The 15701-nt window shown below is 43.2% G+C and overlaps 1 protein-coding gene across 15 annotated transcripts in view; it reads right to left on the minus strand.

The window, feature by feature from the left end:
• The window catches only part of HDAC7 (histone deacetylase 7), a 322508-nt gene that overhangs the window by 133013 nt on the left and 173794 nt on the right, over positions 1-15701 (minus strand). Inside the window, exon 1 of one of the 15 annotated variants that reach the window (XM_070741048.1) lies at positions 11628-11694. The exons of the other annotated variants lie outside the window; for them this stretch is intronic. The gene's annotated coding sequence lies outside the window, so the exon portion shown is untranslated. Of the gene's footprint in view, positions 1-11627; positions 11695-15701 lie in introns of those variants that run through there. 15 annotated transcript variants of the gene reach the window in all.

A 15701-nucleotide genomic window follows, 5' to 3' on the forward strand; every position in this document is an offset into this window, starting at 1 on the left:
CTGGCACACGGAGCCATATCTGCTGGCCTGCAAGCTGTTGCCCTAGCTCAGCTCCAGCGTGCATGTCCATGCAGGCCAGCTGATTTTTGACTCACACAAAAGCTCTGGGAGGGCGTTTTTGGCTTCCAGAGAGCCTCCAGGGGGATGGGGAGATTGTTTTTACCCTCCCTCGGCTCCAGGGAAGCTTTTGAAGCCTGGGGAGAGCAAAACACAAGACCAGAAGTTGGGAAGCAGGCCGTTTTCAGCCTCCAGAGGGCCTCCAGGGGGCAGGAAAGCTGTTTTTCTACTCCTCGAGCATTGAATTATGGGTGTGGGCACTTGCACAGGGGCACTATAGGGGCACACACACTCTTTTGGCACCCAAGGAAAAACAGGTTCGCCATCACTGTTTTAGAATCTCCAATTGGCCTCTTTTCTTTTTTTCACAAGGGGGTGGGGGAGAGAAAGGGACGAGAATTGAGCAACGTGGAATATTTTATCCACCCACCCATTCGGGATTATGGTTTCCTGTAGAAAATGCAAAGATTCTCCAAAACAAACAACAGCAACAACAACAAAAAACCACCAACTCCCCACCAGCGTTACTGTTTATTGCATTTATCTCTTATCTATCTACAGAGGAGCTATTTGCTAAACAGAGCTCCGCAATCTCAAGTCTAGCAAGTATTTTTAGTTGCCTCCTTTTGCAATAAATAGAACTCTACAGGCAATGGGATTTTTTTCCCAGTGTTAATGAACACCGATCTCTGCATAGATCAGAAAATACTGGATTCCTTCTCTTCTCTACCCCCCCCCCCCCACCACCACAAAACCAACTCTTCCCATCAGGCCAACCCCCCCCCCCCTTCCTGAGCTTCTACTGTTTCCTCTTTTGAAGCTCTGGGAGGTTTCCTTAACAGAGTCCTTGGCTGGAGGCCCCCTTGGGGAGATGCCATTTCGGGGCAGAGCTAATGACGCCAGCAGTTCTCCAACGTCAATGGGGCCTCGTGAAAAGCAAGAGGAGGAAGGGGGTGGGAAGGAGGGGAGGGGAGGAGGATGACTGCTTGGTGTATGTGTCTTGGCTGTGCCTTCCCCAAGACTAAGAATCAGCCCTGTTAAGATCAACATTACATGCGAATAATAATAAAAATTGGCAGGATTGCAACAAAACAGCCCAAAACAAACTTTTTGCAAGCAGCGGGTGGACAGAAGGTGAATCGGAGATCACTAGATAATTGTGGTCAGGCCTGTAAATGAAGACGGAGGAGGTGGAGTGGGTTAAGTTACAGCTTCACTGTACTTGGGGGGAAAGAATCTGGAAAAGGAATGCAACCGTTGCTTGATCAGTGACTCCAGATGAACTTGATCTAATCCCAGTGCAGATGCAGCTGAGATGCGAATCTTCCTGGTCCCGCCTTTGTTACGGGAGCATGGATATCTCTGCTGATTTTTAATCTTGATACTCCAGGTGTGCGATCCAAACCCAATCCTCTATCTAAATTCCGACGAATTCCAGGGAACTCTTTTTTCTTTTCTTTTTTATGCAAAGGTTTGTAAGCCACAACCTATATGGTCCCTTTCTCTGCATGGCCGCCCCAATGGGATCAATATATTCACTTGCTGGAATTCTAATGAATATCTCCACTGCCCATGGTTTAGTACAAACTGGGATTTCAAGAAACATCTCTTTAGCGGTCTTCTCTACCAAGTCAAGGAAAATAAGAATTACAAAGAAGACCTTCTCCAATGGCCCATGCCTGGTGCCTCAGTTAATGTATTTTTGGCTCTTTTATTCCAGGGCAATTCCATAATTTTCTGCTCACTTTGGGTTTTTTTAATGCCTGATATCTACTGCATTTTTTAAAAAACGGTGCCTATTTCCTCAATGCATGTTATCCATTCTATCATTTTCTTCTTTTTTTTAAAATAAAACCCTGTAACTTGTTTAAAAAACCTTTAGCTTATTGGATGTGGTGAAAATAATAAGTTCTTAACCCATCTTTTCCTTGGGGGCAGGAATCTCTCATGGTAAAACCAAGATTGCCTATATAGTACTAAACTCTCTCCCTAGAGTGACCGGGTGCCAATGAAATGATCAATGTGTGGCTTCCGGCATAAAAGAGATTTACCCAGCCCCTTAAGACTGTCTCCTTGCATCAGTAGCATGATGCAATGTATTCATGTACCTTCAAGCTGAATGCTGTCCTCTCCCCTCTGGGACCAAATAACAAAATCAGTTCTTCTGAGGTTGCAAACACAGGAGGGGTAGAATTGGGCTTTGCAATAAATCAGCAAAGATTTCTGATTAACATTTCACTCCACACCCCCAAGCCACAATATACCTAGAGCTGAAGATGCTGACCATCCTCATTGGGGGGGAGAGGGAAGAGATTTCAAGTTTCTGTTTTATGAGCAATGGGCGAGACCCTTTTCGGCAAAAGTCCAGAATTTGACAAATCCACAGATGACGGCTTCTGGAATCAAGTATGTTACAGAGTTCAGTCACCTCCCCTTCAACTTGTTCTTGGATTCAGTTCTTCAGCACGCAGAAGACGATGTTAATAATAATAATAATAATAAAGCTCGCTAAAGTCTTTGCCAAAGAGTAAAATGATTGCAACGTTCAATCAACAGAATTGACACACACGTACACACCCCACCCGTTTTGAGAAGACTGCCACTATCTGTGCTTTTCAATCTGAGGCCAATGGGTTCCTTGCCAACTGGGCCAAAATGTTCTGTTCAGAGGGAGCCACAATGAGCAATGAGAAAAGATCCCTGATGTCAAAATATCAACATGGCAAAATTTTGTCAGGGTTGGTCAAAGCAATATCAAAACACAGATGCCTCTGTAACAGGAACCCCTGTTGGATCCTGCCAAAACCAATTTTAGTCCAGTAAGTTTGTTTCTCACAGTGGACTCACAAGCAGAAGGTAAGATATATCCTTCACTTGCTGTTTATTTACTACTGCCATATTTGCTACAAATATATTACTATACATTTAAATTTGGATAAACATGGCCTCTAATCCAAACCAAGAGAGATGATTGAATCTTCTCTTCCCAAAAATATTTTGTGAGCCAGATTTTTCACTATTGAACGTCCCCCAGGTTCTCCATTCGTTGCCACCTATTATTTTCATGTAATTTACAACAACTTTGCTTCCATGGGTATACAAGGGAGGATTTGATTATCTCTAATAGGCATGCAATGTAGACAAAATGCAAATCCCATTTTTACCTGCTGATAAAGCCAATTTCTTTTTTCTTGGAGGGATCTTCTCCTGCTTAAAATGTTTCCTTTCTGACTCACTTTATCCCCCTCAAAATAGATTAATAAATTGAAAAGGGCTCTTTTCCAACTACACTAACAAGAAGTAAATACTATTTATAAACTAGGAACAGAAAAGCATGCACCCTCATGCACATATTTCATATACATATCAGTCCCAAAGGATCCAATCTGGATTGGATTGGCTACTTCCTGGACGGGTGAGGGGGGGACGCAGTGGCATAGTGAAAATGGAGCTCCATCCTTGAGCACCCAATTTGCATTGAAAGATGTTGAAAGAAAATGCAGGGCGTCCTGCATAAGCCATGCCCACAGTGTGGTAGTAAAAATTTTGGTAGCCCTTCACTGATCCAATCCAATTGGAACACTGAGCAAATAAATCCAGTTTCCAGAGGAAAAGGCTAAGATTTCTCTTTCTAGTTAGAAATTAAAACAGATTGGACCAAATAGATTCTAGTTGGGGAAGAGTTTGACAAAATGAAAGTGGCTACCAAGATTCTCTGTTTTGATGGAGACATCCCGTCTCTTCTCAAGCAGAAAAAGGATAGTGATAATTGCACCACAAATCGATGGAATATAAAACCCCTAAAAGCGAACTCGTACCTTCCTCATACAAATATAGTATACAGAATTAAAGAAAAGGAACACACAATTCCACACCCTAGACATAAATACCCAACATCAGGTCACTCGACAGCGATAATCAACAAAATGGTTGACAACTTATGTCTTTACTATTGAAACTTAACGTCTTATATGCTTTAAGCTAATTTGTCTGTCCAGTTTTCATTCTTTTTTCCCCTCTCTTTGTATGTTTTGTTTGTTTTGACTGTTTTTAGATGTAAAATTTACAAAATTTATTTTAAAAAAAGGATAGTGATAATTTAATTTAATTTAACAGCAGAAACAAATTGGTGTGTGACCCTCATAATGTATTATCAAGGAATCGCTAGTGAATCCTCCCATTTTCAAGGGACATAGAATTGGGGGGTGGGGAGAATCCAAAGCACTACAGAAAGCTTAACATCAATGTGCACACACAAAAACACAAGGATTATTTCCACTTGGAGCCTATCATCCATTCACATGGTTAGTGCTGCCAACTTAAACATGGAATCTCAGCCAATTAGCTTATTAAGAAAACTGCTGGATGGTTATGAGTACGTCACTCTTCCCAAGTTTGCCATATTGCACCAAAAGAATGACCACAGCAATATGTCTTTTGAGTCACTCTTGATTGCAAATGATCCACACGGCTACAGCTATGTAGTGTTTTGGGGGGCAGTATAGAGACACTGTCTTTTTCTGGATTCTGCCCCCCCCCCAAAAAAAACCCAACTTCTCACCTGCATGGCCTAATGATTCTCCCTTCTGAGAATTAACCAGGCACAACCTCACCAAGCTTCCTAGTCTAGGCAAGGTCAATCATCCTTACCCTGCAAGGTCATATACACTGCTCAAAAAAGTAAAGGGAACACTTAAACAACACAATATAACTCCAAGTAAATCAAATGTCTGTGAAATAGTGGAGGGGGTCCCCTGGGGGGGCATGGAGCGATGCCTGAGTGACCCTGAGTCTGCAGAGAGGGGCGGCATACAAATCTAATTAATAAATAATAATTAATCAATGTGCTGCTTTTTTTTTTTTTGCTTTAGGGAATAGAGGGGTTTTTTTGCACCGAACAATAGCACATAGCACAGAGGAGGATATATGAAGTGTAGATAACTAACACTTAAAAGACACCCTGGGAAAATATTTAACAGGGGTGAAAAGAAAGGAGGAGAGAGACAGAGATCATGAGACAAACTTATGTCTCCCGAAAGCGAAGACAAAGAAATATGATGAAGCATATGTAGTGCTTGGCTTCACTGTGACTATGATGGGAGACGAGGAAAGACCGGTATGTTTACTGTGTTTAAAAATGTTGGCAGCAGACAACATGAAGCCCAATCAATTAAGGTGTCACTTAAACACATTACACCCCAATCATGATACGTTTTTTTTCAGTAGAAACGTGCCAAATATTGTAAACAATTGTCCCGGCAAAGAGTTGGGGGGGGGGGCATGAAATGTTTATTTTTTCCTGGAGGGGGGGGAATGTAAAAGAAAATAATTGAGAAACACTGAGTTACACTAACTTTAGTCTTTGCTTTGGCGCTTCAACGGCTCGGGGCTATCCTGGAGCCAGATCAAGGCTCGGCATCTCTGCTGCAAAGGAGATCATAGAATACATTGGATCCAACAGAGGTGGGCAGAGATGCGAAGGCAGATTCTGACACTAGGCTTGCCTGCCAGCCCAAAGGGACCAGCATCTGGCAAGCCACTGATGACCTGCCTGCCCCTATTATCAGGGCCACCTCCCCTCGTCCTCTCCCGTTTTCTCCGTGATGCAAAGCCGGGGTGAGGCCCAGTGCTCACTTGGGAAGACTGATGCCAGATGACATCGTTTTCCACGAGATCCTTTGAATTTGCTCTGGCGCTGGGAGAGCTCTCCACCCGGCAGGAATGCTCCCCTCCAACGCTACACCAGATCTAATTTCAATCCTTGTTTGCACAGAAAACAACACCAGAGATGGACAAAATGTCCAGATTTAAGCCAAAGGCTCCGAGCTGGCTTTCACAACCACTCGCCCTGGAGGAGAAGCGCTTCCAAACAGGGGTGAGGAAATAAATAAAAGAAGAGCAGCACAAGAAAACAACACGGGTCTCTTGAAATTAAATGCAGCCCTGCTCTTCCCATGAGCTTTTTATGAACTTTACTTTGAGTTGGAGATCCGTTCCTTGGAGAGATGGGTTAGGGAAGTCCCCCCCACCCACCCACAAAAGAGAAAGCCAACTGCCAGCAGTTGCTTTCTGAGAAGGTTGGCTTGCAAGCATCCTGCAGCTGCAAAGAAAGGAGGCATCAGGGGGAGGTTTTATTTGGCATTGAGATATAGGAAGAAGTCCCCTCCCCAATGAACGGGTCTTTGGCTTGCTGGTTTGTTAAGGGACAGGAGTCCAGCTGAACTAAAAGCAAACTTGGGTTTCTCTCTCTCTCTCTCTCTCTCTCTTTCTCTCTCTCTCACTTCCTGAAACAGCTATGTATGTCACAAAACTAAGGGACCAAAGGAAAGGAAGTATCTGTGCAATTCATTTTGCATCCACGGTTAGCTATAACCCAGGCACAATCATTCGAAATATAATCACAGGCATATTGAGCGATGGGAAAGGAAAGCTGAATGGGAACTTGGGTTAAGCAGACTCAGATTCAGAAATAGTACATGCAAGTTTCTCAGTTTTTCCCTGTAGCTCAATATAGCACAGGAAGCAAGGGGGCAGGGTGGGGCCAATTTATGGGTTGACACAGAGAGTAATGTTTTGGGTCGAACATGGCCACCTGTTCATGAGTTACCAGCAGCACATTTAAGTTGGTGTGTGTGTTTGTGTGTGTGTGTGTCTGTCTGTCTGACGGTCTGTCTGATGCTATAGTTATCTTAGATAACTGTTATTAACACAGCTTGATTTGAAAACAAAGGATCTTTTAAATTCAAGAAGCTAAACACAAAAGCAAAATCCTCCACAGTATTTCTTTGGAAATGAGCAGCAATGTCAATTCCACTTCTTTAATAAATGTGAAACATGTAATTAAGCATTTAGATCCAGCTGAGTGGAGTTCCTATTTGGTTCTTTAATTATCATGTTTGGTCACTAAATCTCTGGTGGTGATGGTGGTTTAATGTTATATGGTTATTTTTTTCCCTGTTTATGGCTTCTTTTATTTACTTAGGAAATATATATATAGCCCGTCATCTTACTGAACGTGACTCTGGGCAGCGTATAACCAATAACAATTAAAACAATTTAACAGCAATTAAAACAATTAAATATACATTTTTTTAAAAATGAAACCAAGTGTGTGGGGAGAATCACCCATGATGTTTTGGGAAAAAGTTGTTGGAAGAACCATGTTTAAGGGCTACCTGGAAGTCTAGTTAGGATGGAGCACGTGGGGTGACGGGAGGATGTTCCAGAGACCAGGAGACACAGCCAAAAGAGCATGTCTTCTGGGTCTCATCAGGTAAAATCCCTTAGCTGCATTTTTGTTGAATGCTACCCAAAGTCATAGAGTTTGAGTTGGGCAAACCTCCCTATCTCCAAGACCGCCTTCTGCCGCATGAATCCCAGCGACCAATGAGGTCCCACAGAGTTGGTCTCCTTAGGGTCCCGTCAACCAAACAATGTTGATGGTGGGACCTAGGGGAAGAGCCTTCTCTGTGGCAGCCCCGGCCCTCTGGAATCAGCTCCCCCTAGATATTTGCATTGCCCACACCCTCCTTGCCTTCCGCAAGAGTTTAAAAACACATCTCTGCCGCCAGGCCTGGGGACATTAGATCTTCCCCTGTCCAGCAAATGTTGTTAGTGTGATTGCTGAATGAATGAAAATGAATGTTTTTAAAGTTAGAATTTTAAGAACTTTTTAGTATATTAATTGGATAACTGTACTGTTGTGTTTCTGAATTTAAACATGCCTGGGATAAACATATATCCATCCTAAGATAAAATACAGAAAATAGTATAAGGGCAGACTAGATGGACCATGAGGTCTTTTTCTGCCGTCAGACTTCTATGTTTCTATGTTTCTATGTTTCGCTATATATTGTGAGCCGCCCCGAGTCCACGGAGAGGGGTGGCATACAAGTCCAATTAATAAATAAATAATAAATAAATAACTCCTATAAAATTAATAAAGGAAAGGAAAGGAAATTAGAGATTGAAATTCAGCAGGTTCGGGAGAACCAATAGCGGAATTTTTTGGGAGTAGTTTGGAGAACCATCAAATACCACCCCTGCTTGGCCCCAGCATGAGGCAGGAATGGAGATTTTGTAATATCATTCTCCCAGGACTGGGGAGGGAATGGGGTTTTTGCAGTATCCTTCCCCTGCCATCCCCAGCAAGCCACACCCACAGAACCGGTAGGGGGGGAAATGATTTTTTTTTCAAAATTTACCCCTGTGTAAAAGGTAACCAGGGCTCCAATCGCTGTGCATGTAAGCATGCCTAACATTTGGAGGGGAACTTCACAGTGCAATGAAAGGGCCTTATCCCACGTCTGAAAACACTGAAACATGTTTCTCACAGGCCCTCGGTGACTCTTGTTCAGCCTTTTTTTAGTTGTTCCATATAGCAAGATAAATCATAAGAGGAAAGTGAGATGGAGCTAAATAGCAATACGTTATTTGTAAGAGACCTTGACTATTGCATAGTGGTGTAGCCTTCTCCAACCTGATTACCGGGCTACACTCCATGCCCAATCATATCTCTTCCCAATGCCCTCATTCATAATTTGTGTATTTTTTTTAAAAAAACCAACCCTCCTAAATCGTATTTAAATACAGTGTTCCCTTGATTTTCGCGGGGGATGCGTTTGCGAAAGTCGAATTTCCACGAAGTACAGATGCAGAAGTAAATACACCATTTTTGGTATCACAAGCCTTCCCTTAATAATTTAAACCCCTAAATTACCATTTCCCATTCCCTTAACAACCATTTACTCACTATTATTACTGGTACTTACCATTGAATATGACACTTAGTGACCCTGATATTTATAAACATAATTATTTATTAACAATAATTATTTTTTTGTTATTTATTTGCAAACATTATTAGTTTGGCGATGACGTATGACGTCATCTGGCGGGGAAAAACGTGGTATAGAAAAAAACCCGCAAAGTATTTTTTAATTAATATATTTTGAAAAACCGTGGTATAGGCCATTCGCGAAGTTCGAACCCGCGAAAATCGAGGGAACACTGTATTTCAAATATTTTCAAATCTACCTTTTCTCTTCATACGCATTTATAAATATTTTTGCTTGAAGAAATAAGCACTTTACTGTGGTATTAATTTAAAACTGGTATAAATGAAACTAAACCAACCCTTAAGCAGGCAACAGTTGAAACAAAAAGCAGATGCATAAACAGAACAGCCTCTACAAAATACAGACCATAATAAATCACCGAATACCCCTAGGTGGGCTACCGCAGCACAGAGAACATTCTTGTTCCAACTGATCCAATGCGAGTATAACCTCTTCGGTACACACCCACAGACAACCATTACATGCACACACAATATCACCTTCTCCCAATTTATCCTCACAGCATTGTGAGGTTCATCAAATCCTACTTGAGTATTCTAAGCCCTCTACACTTCTGGATAACTAGTTTCCTGGATTCCCAATGCGCTGAATTAAAAAGAACGCAGATTACCAAATTGTCGGTGCTTCTTCTCAGTGGCCTAGCATTATCCTATACCAGTGATGGTGAACCTATGGCACGGGTACCACAGGTGGCACGTGGAGCCATATCTGCTGGCACGCAACCTATTGCCCTAGCTCAGCTCCAACTTGCATGTGTGTGCTGGCCAGCTGATTTTTGGCTTGCACAGAGGCTCTGTGAGGGCATTTTTGGCTTCCAGAGAGCATCCGGGGGGGATGGGAGAGGCCTTCTCCGGGTCCCGCTGATGGAACAATATCATTTGGCAGGACCCAGGGGAAGAGCCTTCTCCATGGCGGCCCCGACCCTCTGGAATCAACTCCCCCCGTAGATTAGGATTGCCCCCACCCTCCTTTCGCAAATTCCTTAAAACACATCTCTGTCGTCAGGCATGGGGAAATTGATTAATAGAAACAGAAACATAGAAGATTGATGGCAGAAAAAGACCTCAGTCCATCTAGTCTGCCTTTATACTATTTCCTGTATTTTATCTTAGGGTAGATATATGTTTATCCCAGGCATGTTTAAATTCAGTTACTGTGGATTTGCCAACCGTGTCTGCTGGAAGTTTGTTCCAAGCATCTACTACTGTTTCAGTAAAATAATATTTTCTCACATTGCTTCTGATCTAACAGATAAGTTTTTATAACAATGCATTTTAAATTAGTTTTTTAAAGTTTTTAACATTAGATTTGTATTTATATTGTATTGCTGTTATGTTGTGAGCCGCCCCGAGTCTTCGGAGAGGCGCAACATACAAATCTAATAAACCTATTAGATTCCCCTGGACCGTTCCATTTTATACATGGTTTGTATGAGATGTATGATTGCTTTTATATTAAGGGTTTAAAATTCTTTAAACTATTGGATTTGTACTGTTTTTATTGTTGTGAGCCGCCCCGAGTCTTCGGAGAGAGGCGGCATACAAATCTAATAAATAATAATAATAATAATAATAATAATAATAATAATAATAATAATTTTTATCCTCCCCCAGCTCCAGGGAAGCCTTTGGAGCCTGGGGAGGGTGAAACACGAGCCTACTTGGCCCACCAGAAGTTGGGAAAGAGGCAATTTCTGGCCTCCAGAGAGCCTCCCTAGGTGCGGGGGAAGCTGTTTTCGCCCTTCCCAGACATTAAATTATGAGTGTGGGCACTCACACATGTGTGATAACATGCACCCATGCTCTTTTGGCACCTGAGAGGAAAAAAAGGTTCGCCATCATTGCCCTACACCATCACACATACATTCTTTGCTCTAACTCTGCCCCACAGTTGGTTACTTTGGTGGGGACATCCCAGCGTGACTGACTCAGAGAATCAGAATGCCGCAAAGTTACACTGTGTGTTGCAAAGGAGTGAATGAACTCCTTAACCCGGAGCTCTTATTTTGGGAACATAGGATTCCAAGCATCTACAGATGTTAAGGCCACAGAACTCCAAAGCTCTGCCAGTAAAATAAATTTTAAAAAATTAAGGGGGAGAAAAACCCTACAGTGGAAGAAATGTTTGCAGCAACCTCTACCCCTCCTCCCAAAGCAGCTCAGCCAAGTTTAGCATTTAGACAGTATTTTGAAGAGGGGAATTTTTTTAACAAGAAAATCCCTGGTTTCTTCCTGGGATGTTTTGCACCAAAGGTTTATGGCCTCCAGCCTTTTCCAGGGGGCAGGCAGGTGGAGGATGCCAAGCTTTGCTATTGGCACATGCGGCTCTCAATGCTGCCCACCCTGCCATGCTCCTTGCCAAAGGGCGCTGTGATGACGCACATCCTGCTAAAACCCTCACGAGGCTGTGCAGATCCAACATGTCGAGGCCGTTTCGACCCACTCCTGCCAAATTTGTGTGCATTCCAAAGCTGATCTCGTGCCAGCACCTCCCCATGCTATAAAACAAAATGGTTTCTTTTTGGGGGGGGGGGAGAAGGAGGAGGAGGGGGGCGAAGGACCCAGGATAGATTTGGTAGATTAATTGGAAACACAGTCAGGGTGTTGCAACTGGGCATAGATGGATTCTGCTTTCAGAAACAAATGTATTCATTCTCAACCCTGGAGCAGTTCCCCCTAAATGGAAGGGGACATTTTTGCCGCATGAGCTCACCGCCCTCCTCCCAACGCGAAGGCAGCAAACAGCACCGCCGGGATCTCACAGCCCAGGCTCCGGACGCTGCAGCTGGGCTCCGATAGACGTGCTGCTTGCGTCAGAAGGCAGGCCACACAAAGGAGTCGCGGCTGCAGCAGAGATTCCTCTGGCGTTCACAGCCAGCAGGCTCTTGGAAGAGAGAAGGAGTATCTGTTTGCCGTGGGAGCCCTCAGGTCACTGCATCGGAGCCAAGTTGCAAATGCAATAAGGAAGAGCAAAATTAAATTGATAATCATCAGTCTGCCTTTGAGGGCAAAGGATTGCTTTGTTAATCAATCCGCGGGGTTTGGTTCGCCAATGTAGAGGAGAAAGGTTTTCTCCCCAAGCAAGAAGCCTAACTGTTGTTTTTAGATGCACACATTTAGGGTGGGAGCAGGGATCGTCCCGGGAGGGGAGTCCACCCTGGATATGAAACAAGAGAGGATGCTTTCTTTAAGCCACATAATAAAACCCAAGCCACTATTACCCTAGCCAAATCCTGCCTGATTCATGGAAGAGGGACTGACATACATTAGGGCAGGGTTCTCAACCTTTCTAATGCCGCGATCCCTTAATACAGTTCCTCATGTTGTGGTGACCCCCAAGCATAAGTTTAGTGCCAATTCTCCCAAGAGAGCTTTAAGCTGATTGGCAGGAAGGTCAGAGGGACACCCCCACTGTGAACGCCTGATTGGTCAGTTTGAAAAAATATGCTCCAAGGCGCCAGAATAGAAGCTTTAGTTCCTAACACCATGGGAAAATTGTCTTTCCCCACTGTCTTAGGCGACCCCTGTGAAACAGTCATTCGACCCCCAAAGGGGTCCCAACCCCCAGGCTGAGAACCACTGACCTAGTCACTATTAACTCCCGAATCCTGCCTGATTTGTGGAAGAGGGACTGACATACATTAGGGCAGGGGTAGGCAAAGTTGGCTCTTCTATGACATGTGGACTTCAACTCCCAGAATTCCTGAGCCAATCATGCTAGCTCAGGGATTCTGGGAGTTGAAGTCCACAAGTCATAGCAGAGCCAACTTTGCCTACCTCTGCATTAGGGTTTCTGCCTTACAGCATACACCAGCCAATGTCTGGACACAACAACAGAAAAAAGAAAAGAAGAAGAAACCACCGCCTCCCTCTAGTCCCGTGTTTCCCAACCTTGGCCACTTGGAGATATCTGGACTTCAACTCCCAGAATTCCCCAGCCAGCATTCGCTGGCTGTGGAATTCTGAGAGTTGAAGTCCAAATGTCTTCAAGTGGCCAAGGTTGGGAAACACTGCTCTAGTCATTCAGAAGCTGGCGTCTATTTGTGCTTTTATTTTAAGCCCGAATGGGAAAGGGTCTACCTAGAAATGCCATGGAGTTTGGTAAATTCGTAAGAGAGTTCTCTAACTCCTGGCAAACTTTGGGCAGGATTCTTCAATAACCGGAGTTATTAAAAGTCCACTTTCACAACATGGGCAAAGGCCAAGAGGCTGGGAGTTGCAAGCCAACTTGGAAGATGCCCTTGAGAATGGCTGCCCTGAGGGATACAGGCTGGCTTTATTCCCCAGCGGTAGTGGGGAGGGCGTGGCCCTGCAGAAAGCAGGAAACTGCATTTCCCAACATGCTTCAGGATTACTCACAGGACGAACATATGAAGAACGGTTGCAAGAACTGGGCATGGCTAGTTTAATGAAAAGAAGGACAAGGGGAGACATGATAGCAGAGTTCCAATATCTCAGAGGCTACCACAAAGAGGGAGTCAATCTATTCTCCAAAGCACCTGAGGGTAGAACAAGAAGCAATGGGTGGAAACTAATCAAGGAAAGAAGCAACTTAGAACTAAGGAGAAACTTCCTGACAGTTAGAACAATTTATCAGTGGAACAGTTTGCTTCTAGAAGTTGTGAATGCCCCAACACTGGAAGCTTTTAAGCAGATGTTTGTTTATTTATTTTATTTATTTATTAAATTTGTATGCCGCCCCTCTCCGTAGACTCAATGTACAATACAATACGAAGTTAAAAACCCATAATTTTAAAAAAAACATGCACACAACACACCATACATAAATTATATAGGCCTGGGGAAGATATTTCAATTTCCCCATGCCTGACGGCAGAGGTGGGTTTTGAGAAGTTTACGAAAGGCTAGGAGGGTGGGGGCAATTCTGATCTCTGGGGGGGAGTTGGTTCCAGAGGGCCGGGGCCGCCACAGAGAAGGCTCTTCCCCTGGGTCCCGCCAAATGACATTGTTTAGTCGACGGGACCCGGAGAAAGCCAACTTCATGCGGCAGAAGGCGGTCCCGGAGATATTCTGGTCTGATGTTGGACAACCACCTCTCTGAAGTAGTGTAAGGTTTCCTGCCTAAGCAGGGGGTTGGACTAGAAGACCTCCAAGGTCCCTTCCAACTCTGTTGTTGTTGTTATTGCTTGTTATATTATAATTATTGTTGTTGTTATTATTATTATTGTTACTACTACTACTACTACTACTACTACTACTACTCCATGTCTCACAATGCTCTGGGAACTATATTTCAGCCACATCCAAAGAACCAGTTGTCAAGCTTTTTTTTTTTTACGCATCCTAAGAATACTGGCTGAGCCTTCCACCTATGTGGTCCTTTATTGGTAGCTTGTTTCCCAGCAGTTGTCTTTTTCTGGCCTATGAGTGATATCAGTCATCTTCCAAGTTCAGGCAAGTTCCAGTTTTGCCATTAACCCTCTGCCCTGTGTTTATAGCCCAGCAGCCAACTTTTTTTTTTTTAAAAAAAAACATTCCAATTTAAGTTAACTGGAACACATTCTTCCTCTTGGCTTGGCTACGCTGGAACCAAGATGAAAAGCAAGATTGACGAAAAGGACTCCAGGACTTCAGGTTGTACACATAAATTGTAATGGCTGGAGTTTTAACCCAAGGAACATCTGTGGGGCTAAGCACTATCCAAAGTTTCCTCTCTTTTTTTTTTGCACCACTTCTGACTCAATGGGCAACATTTCCCTCTCTCTGCCCTGGAGAATGTCGGAGCTTTTAAATTGCCACGTGCCTAGAGTGAATCACCTTGACCACCATGCAAATAGGTAAAGAACATTTACTTATTATTATTATTATTATTATTATTATTATTATTATTATTATTATTATTATTTAGATTTGTATGCCTTATGGTCAGTGCTCTCCCTTGCCCTCCAGTTTTGTTTTGTTTTTTTGCAACTTGGGAAAGAAAAGGGCCCATCCATAGTCTGAATGATCAGTTGAAACATAGAAACATAGAAGACTGACGGCAGAAAAAGACCTCATGGTCCATCTAGTCTGCCCTTATACTATTTTCTGTATTTTATCTTAGGATGGATATATATGTTTATCCCAGGCATGTTTAAATTCAGTTACTGTGGATTTATCAACCACGTCTGCTGGAAGTTTGTTCCAAGCATCTACTACTCTTTCAGTAAAATAATATTTTCTCATGTTGCTTTTGATCTTTCCCCCAAATAACTTCAGATTCTGTCCCCTTCTTGAATAAGCAATGAACCAAAAGCAGAAATAGTGCTGAGGGAATTAGCTTGGAAGCAGTCTCCATGTGCTCCATTCACACTGACTGTTGCTCTTGCACTGAGTAAAAAAAACCCTGGCAAAACCTGTTCTGCTGTGTTTGTGCATGTGTGAGAGTGTGTGTTTACAGCAATTCACTGCAGGACAAATATGGGGAAAATTGAGAGTACGGGAGCTCTGGACAGCACTGAGCATCCCTCATTGTTGGCCTAGTGGTTAAGGCACCAGAATAAGAAGCCAGAGACCATGAATTCTAATTCTGTTTTACGCATGAAAAACTGGTTGAGTTTGGGTTGGTCACTTTTGTTCAGACTGACCCACCTCGCAGGATTGTCATTGTGAGGAAAATAGGAGGAAGGAAGGAAGATTAGGTATTTTCACCCCCTTGAGTTATTTATAAGTGCTATTGCTAATATGTTGTAAGCCACCCTGAGTCTAAGGAGAAGGGCGGCATAAAAAATCAATCAATCAATCAATCAATCAATCAATCAATCAAGCAAGCAAGCAAGCAAGCAAG

The sequence above is a fragment of the Erythrolamprus reginae genome, chromosome 2 (genome assembly GCF_031021105.1).
Source record: "Erythrolamprus reginae isolate rEryReg1 chromosome 2, rEryReg1.hap1, whole genome shotgun sequence".
NCBI classification, from domain to species: domain Eukaryota; kingdom Metazoa; phylum Chordata; class Lepidosauria; order Squamata; family Dipsadidae; genus Erythrolamprus; species Erythrolamprus reginae.